Genomic DNA, 6799 nt, shown 5'->3' with positions numbered 1-6799 from the left:
AACTTTGGTCACCCATCTTAGAGGGGTCACCCATCTCAGAAGGCCCAGCCATCTGAGTGGAGACTGCATCCTGCCCTGGGTCGGCCGTCCAGAGCAGCTGGCAGGACACAAACAGGCAGCACGTGGAATGTGGGATCCCTGCCTCTGGGCCACACTGCTTCCCTGGAGCCAGCTGGGCACCCTCCCAGCCATGGCCCTGTGGCTGGAAAGCCTCTGCTCTGTTCGGGCACTGCGCCATGCGGGCTGCTGGGGTTAAGGCCAAGAGGGCAGATGCCCAGCCGGGCTCGGTGAGGGCAGGGCAGTGCCTGCGTGTGGGTGAGGGGTGGGCAGTGCAGGGGCTCAGACCACATTCTTGTCTAGGCGGTGCCCAACCCCCAGAACGATGAGGATGCCACACTGCTGTTCCCTGAACCCCTAAGCCCTCAGCTCTTGCTATTTCTCCTCCCCCAGCCTGGACCAGCACGATTTGGAGAGAACAGGGATGTCCCAGTGACCAGGCCTTTCTGGGGACCTCTCCTTGCCCTTCCCTGGGAAGCCCCCTAGGTGTCGAAGACTCTACCTGTGGGTGCCTCACAAAACAGGGGACCCCCCACAACCTACCACCAGCCTTCCCTTCCCCCCAGGAGGGTTACAGTGGCTGCTGGGAAGGGAGCTGCTGGGACCCCTCCAGCCTCCTGCCTCCCACCACCCGCTTCTCCCCACCCCGTCGGGGCTCACAGCAGTGCCAGCTTCCAGGGCAGGCGCCACAAAAGGGAACCGCGGCTGCTGGAACCTCCGTTGCCATGGGGATGGGGACCACAGGACCCACATCTGGTAGCGATTGAGGAGGAAAAATTATGAGTGGTGGAAAACGCAAATATTTTTTGTAGCACAGAGCACAATGGCGTGGGAGGAATGTGGGGACCAGGCCTGGTTTCAAGCAGACGCAGGCCACGGCACACAGAGGCCTGCAGACACTAACCCTACGCCGCATGCACGCTCCTCTAGACTCAGAAACACCAACACAGACACACAGCCCGAAACGCAGACATGCACACACAAAGCCAGAATCCCAGAAACACAGAGACGGCACACACACTGCAACAGACGCCCACACAGCACTGGGCCCAGAGGAACACAGCCACTCACCTGCCAACACACACACACACGACACTCCATCAGACAGAAACACTCACTCTCCAACACACACACACAACCCACCGCTCACAGAGACAGACGCGCTGCGACACACACACAGCCAGCCCACTACTATGGAGGACACTCACCCCACACCACGCACATAAAAATGGAAAAAAAGACTCACTCTGCAACATACAACATGTATCACCAGACACAGAAACACCAAGACAGAGACTCATTGCAGCACACACACCATAGGCCACATAGAAACCACAAGATAGACACAACCCTGCGACACACACACTTCACCAAAGTCAGAAGCAGATATGTATCATACAAAATACACGTGCGGCCGGGCACGGTGGCTCACACCTGTAATTCTAGCACTTTGGGAGGACGAGGCAGGCGGTTCACTTGAGATCAGGAGTTCAAGACTAGCCTGGCCAACATGGTGAAACCCTGTCTCCACTAAAAATACAAAAAATTAGCTGGGTGTGGTGGCAGACGCCTGTAATCCCAGCTACTCAGGAGGCTGAGGCAGAAGAATCGATTGAACCCGGGAGGCGGAGGTTGCAGGTGAGCTGAGATCACACCACTGCACTCCAGCCTGGCGACAGAGTGAGACTCTGTTTCAAACAAACAAACACACAAAAAAACACACACCTGCACACGACCCGACACACTCAGATACTGAGACAAACACATTCCCTGCAACACACACAAACACACAATCCATGATACACCGACAAAAGAGACACTCATCCTGCAGACACACATCTTCCACCAGATACACGGAAACATGAGAGAAACACATTAAACACACTCACCAAACACACTACCTGCAGCACATAGCTCACCACCAGACAGAAATGCAGACAGGCTGGGCGCAGTGACTCACGCCTGTTAATCCCAGCACTTTGGGAGGCCGAGGCAGGCAGATCACTTGAGATCAGGAGTTTAAGACCAGCCTGGCCAACATGGTGAGACCGCATCTCTACTAAAAATACAAAAAATTAGCCGGGCGTGGTGGCATGCGCCTGTAATCTCAGCTACTTGGGAGGCTGAGCTGGGAGAATTGCTTAAACCTGGGAGGCAGTGTTTGCAGTGAGTGGAGATCGCATCACTGCGCTCCAGCCTGGGCGACAGAGCGAGACTCTGTCTCAAAAAAAAGAAGAAGAAGAAGAAAAAGAAATGTAGACACAGATATGCACCCTGCACCCACCACACCACACTCACAGAACACACCTCATCCTGCAAAACACACACACACACACACACCCTCTGACACACAGAAACACCGAGACCCTCACTCTGCAACCATAGACACCTTCCACTAGACACAGAGAAACAGCAACTTATACAACCTGCAACACACACATGTGCCACCAGAGCCGACTAAATACTGAGACACACACATCAGCCAAAACACAGAAGTGTACCCATCCTACCGACAGATGGCATACACAGCATCCACGCCCTACTAAGCATGGAGGCGGGCACCCACCCTAAGATGCACTCACTGCACTAGAAACAGATCATGAGGCCCAGCGTGGTGGCTCACGCCTGTCATCCCCACACTCGGGAAAGCCAAGGCAGGAGGCGCACTTGAGCGCGGGAATTCGGATAGTATCTGTGGTCTTTCACCCTGCAGATACACACACAGACATGCCACCAGGCACACAGAAACACCAAGACACAGTGGGAACACGAACACTGGAACACACAAACTCCTACACACACAGGAGAACGCGGAGGCCGCTGGCGGTACTGAAATTCATCTCAGCCCTGGGTTCCAGGGAAATGGTGCTCACTGAGAAATTGCCTCTTCCTTTGCGTCCTGAGAAATAGACCAGAAGGAGCACTTTGCCCTTGTCCATTCTAAGACCCCGCCTCCAGCCTTCCACATGAGTCTCTTATTTACCAGGCCCCTCCTTCCTCATTAGTGAGTTTTCTTCCCATAGCAGTAGCCTGAATAAAGTCATCTCTTTATGTGTCTGGTGCATTCCCCCCGCAGTCTTTGTGCCTTGACCTGGCACGGGTTGGACTTACCTTCCCATCCCCAATGATTGCAAGCAGGTGGTGAGCCCTCTCTGAGACCTGCAAGCCACCCCTGACTGGCCATCAGGGTGGGGGACCTTCAGTGAGTATGACCCCTGGTTGTGCGCTCCTGGCTTTTGTCTGTTGGTGGCACAGTGACAACTTTACTTTGATTCTTTCAGTTTCATGGTCTGACCATTTGGTGGTCTCTTTAAGCAGATTGGTGGTTTATAGACGTCTTGTCTCTGTTGCTTGAGAGACGACAGTGTGTGGTTTGAGAGTCTTTTCTGTTTGTTCATTTGTTTAATTGAGTTTAGTTAAAAATTTGGGCTAAGATTGGTGGCTCACATCTATAATCCCAGTGCTTTGGGAGGCTGAGGTGGGAGGATCACTTGAGGATAGGAGTTCAAAACCAGCCTGGAAAACATAGCAACCCCCATCTCTAAAAAAAAAAAAAAAAAATTAAAAATTTAGCCAGGCACGGTGGTGGTGTGCACCTGTAGTCCCAGCTACTCCAGAGGTTGAGGTGGGAGGATCCCTTGAGCCCAGGAGTCTGAGGCTCACAACTATACTCCAGCCTGGGTGACAGAGTGAGAACCTGTCTCTAAAAAATCCAAGAATTTGTCCCCTGTGGGAAGATGGTTTGGAGATGTGGTCAGCCACATCCATGGATGGAGCTGTGCTGTCATTTAGGTAGGTTGGATTGGCTGTCATATGCATAGGTAAGCGACACACCCAACAGTTAGTACGCTTGAAAATAGGCCTGTTCCTTGGGTGGGGCTAACATGCAGAGGATTGGTAAAGCCTCCTGAGAGGGCGGTGGGGTCAGGGCTGGGGTTAGGAGGGCAGAGGTCAGGGCTAGGGTTAGGAGGGCAGCCTGTAAGAGTTGAAAACAAGTTAGTGAATTTGTGGTGGTTGGGCTGCCAGGGAGGAAGAGGAGTGGGAAGGGTGGGAGGAAGGCCTTTGACAGGGGTACAGTAGGAAGCAGGGTGCAGAGGAGTCGACCTGGGGCCAGTTCAGTTGTTGTGTGGATGGTGGACAGGGGTCATCTATCTTCGGGTGAGGTTATTGTCTCCATGAGTCCAGCTGCAGGGCTGAGGTCACTCGCCTGGTAAAGAAGCTGGTTGGGGTGAGCTCCTGGGCCTCCCTGAGTTTGCAGTGACCTTCGCCCAATAATGGACCTCGAGACATAACCACAGGACTGTGGTTGGACAGTGCCCGTGAAGAAGCCATTGTCCTGGTGTCACATTGGGGATACGGTAATTCCAAAGCTGCCTGCTGCACACACCCCACCGGAGGTATTCCAGTGGCTGCTTCCTATTAATAGTCTGACGTGCATTGTGAGGGGCAAAATGTGCACACATGACACTCATTCGAGAGCCTCAGCAGTGGGCATTCCAATTACACTGCTGCTTCCCGTGTGTGTGTGTGTGTGTGTGTGTGTGTGTGTGTCAGGGGGGCCTCCTTTATGAGTTTATTTTTTTTCTGAAACAAAAAAAAATTGCTTAAATTACTTATTTGGCCGGGCGCAATGGCTCACGCCTGTAATCCCAGCACTTTGGGAGGCCAAGGAGGGTGGATCACTTGAGGTCAGGAGTTCAAGACCTGCCTGGTCAACATGGTGAAACCCCGTCTCTACTAATAATACAAAAATTACCCGGGCGTGGTGGCGCCTGCCTGTAATCCCAGCTACTCACTGCAACCTCCGCCTCCCGGGCTCCAGCGATCCTCGTCCCTCAGCCTCCCGGTATTTGCTGGTTTTAGAGGCGGAGTCTCGGCAGGTCGACCCGGCTGGAGCGCAGAGGCTATTCTCAGGCGCGATGCCACTACTGACGCGCTCCGTTTCCAACTGGGGCTGCCTCGCCCCTCCCTAGGCGGCCTGGTGGCAGAGGCCACCATACTGATGCCGGCCTCAGTGAGCACCTGGATCGGCACAGCGCACTGCAGCGCAGAACTCCCGGTCACGCGATTCTCCTGCCTGGGCCTCCCGAGCAGCTGGGACCGCAGGCACGCGCGGCGCCGGCCCTTGGAGCTCAGAACCGCCTTTAGGACTGCATCCGGCACCAGGCAGCCAGCAGCTAGCGGGGGCCATGGAATCGTGCTGCCATCTGGTGGCTGGATGGGTAGCTGCTGCTTTTTTTTTTTCTTCTTCTTCTTCTTTTTGAGGCCCGGCCTCACTCTGAGGCCCAGGCTGGACGCAGTCACTCAATAACCGCTCACTGCAGCCTCCATCCCCCGGGCCCAAGACATCCTCCCATCTCAGCCTCCCAAAGTGCTGAGATTACAGGTGTGAGCCACCGCACCGGGCCGGTACCACCTTTTTTTTTCTTTTGAAACAGAGTATCCACTTTATCGCCCAGGCTGGAGTGCAGTGGCGCAATCTTGGCTCACTGCAACCTCTGCCTCCCGGGTTCAAGCGATTCTCCTGCCTTAGCCTACAGAGTAGCTGGGATTACAAGCGCGTGCCACCAAGCCCGACTAATTTTTGTATTTTTAGTAGAGACGGGGTTTCACCATGTTGGCCAGGCTGGTCTCGATCTCCTGACCTCAAGTGATCTGACCACCTCGGCCCACCAAAGTGCTGGGATTACAGGCATGAGCCACCACGCCCGGCCGGTAGCATCTTTGAAGAGCCTAAACAAGTGGGGGTAACAGCCTGGGGGAACTTCGGTGCAGTTGTTTGTGCGGCCCGGTGGGGCCTGCTACGGGGATGTGGTGTCCCAGGCCCAGATTATCCCCCAAAGTAGGCATAGCCAGGTGAGGAAAGCCAGAAGTCAGCGACAAATACTGTGCAGTTCCATGTATGTGGAGTATCTAGAGGAGTCAAATTCGTAGAGACAGGCGGGGCGAGGTGACTCACGCCTGTAATCCCAGCACTTTGGGAGGCGGAGGTGAGTGGACCACCTGAGGTCAGGAGTTCGACACCAGCCTGGCCAACATGCTATTAAAAATACAAAAATACCAAAAATACAAAATTTACCAAAAATACAAAAATTAGCCATATGTGGTCGTGTGTGCCTGTAATCCTAGCTACTTGGGAGGCTGAGGGAAGAGAATCACTTGGACCCGGGAGACAGAGTTGCGGTGAACCAAGATTGCACCACTGCCACGGCACTGCACTCCAGCCTGGGTGACGAGCAAAACTTTGCCTCAAAGAAAACAAATGAACAAAAACAAAACAAAACAAAAAATTAGCAGGGCATGGTGATGTGCGCCTGTAGTCCCAGCTACTTGGGAGGCTGAGGCAGGAGAATCGTTTGAACCCGGGAGGCAGAGGTTGCAGTGAGCCGAGATCACGCCACTGCACTCCAGCCTGGGTGACAGAGCAAGACTCCATCTCAAAAAAAAAAAAAAAAGAAAAAAAATTTTGTAGAAACAGAAGGTGGAACCGTGGTTACCACGGGCTGGGAGGTATGGGAATTAGTGTTTAATAGGAATGCAGAGTTTCAGTTTCGGATGATGAAAAGATTCTAGAAATAGATGTCGGTGAATGTACTTAATGTCACTAAACCGTACACTTAAAAATGATTAAAATAGTGCTCGCTTCGGCAGCACATATACTAAAATCAGAACGATAGAGAGAAGATTCTCATGGCCTCTGCCCAAGGGTGACACGCAAATTTGTGAAGCGTTCCATATTTTT

General features: G+C 53.3%; 1 non-coding gene across 1 annotated transcript; it reads left to right on the top strand.

Moving 5' to 3' along the window:
- Positions 1–6692: 6692 nt before the first annotated feature.
- On the top strand, positions 6693–6799 carry LOC112438175 (U6 spliceosomal RNA). The gene has a single exon (XR_003026653.1). It is a non-coding gene; the product is annotated as a U6 spliceosomal RNA (small nuclear RNA).

The sequence above is a fragment of the Pan paniscus genome, chromosome 23 (assembly GCF_029289425.2).
Source record: "Pan paniscus chromosome 23, NHGRI_mPanPan1-v2.0_pri, whole genome shotgun sequence".
NCBI lineage: Eukaryota > Metazoa > Chordata > Mammalia > Primates > Hominidae > Pan > Pan paniscus.
Note: the sequence above shows the minus strand (reverse complement) of the source record. Positions and strands in the feature narration are given on the sequence as shown.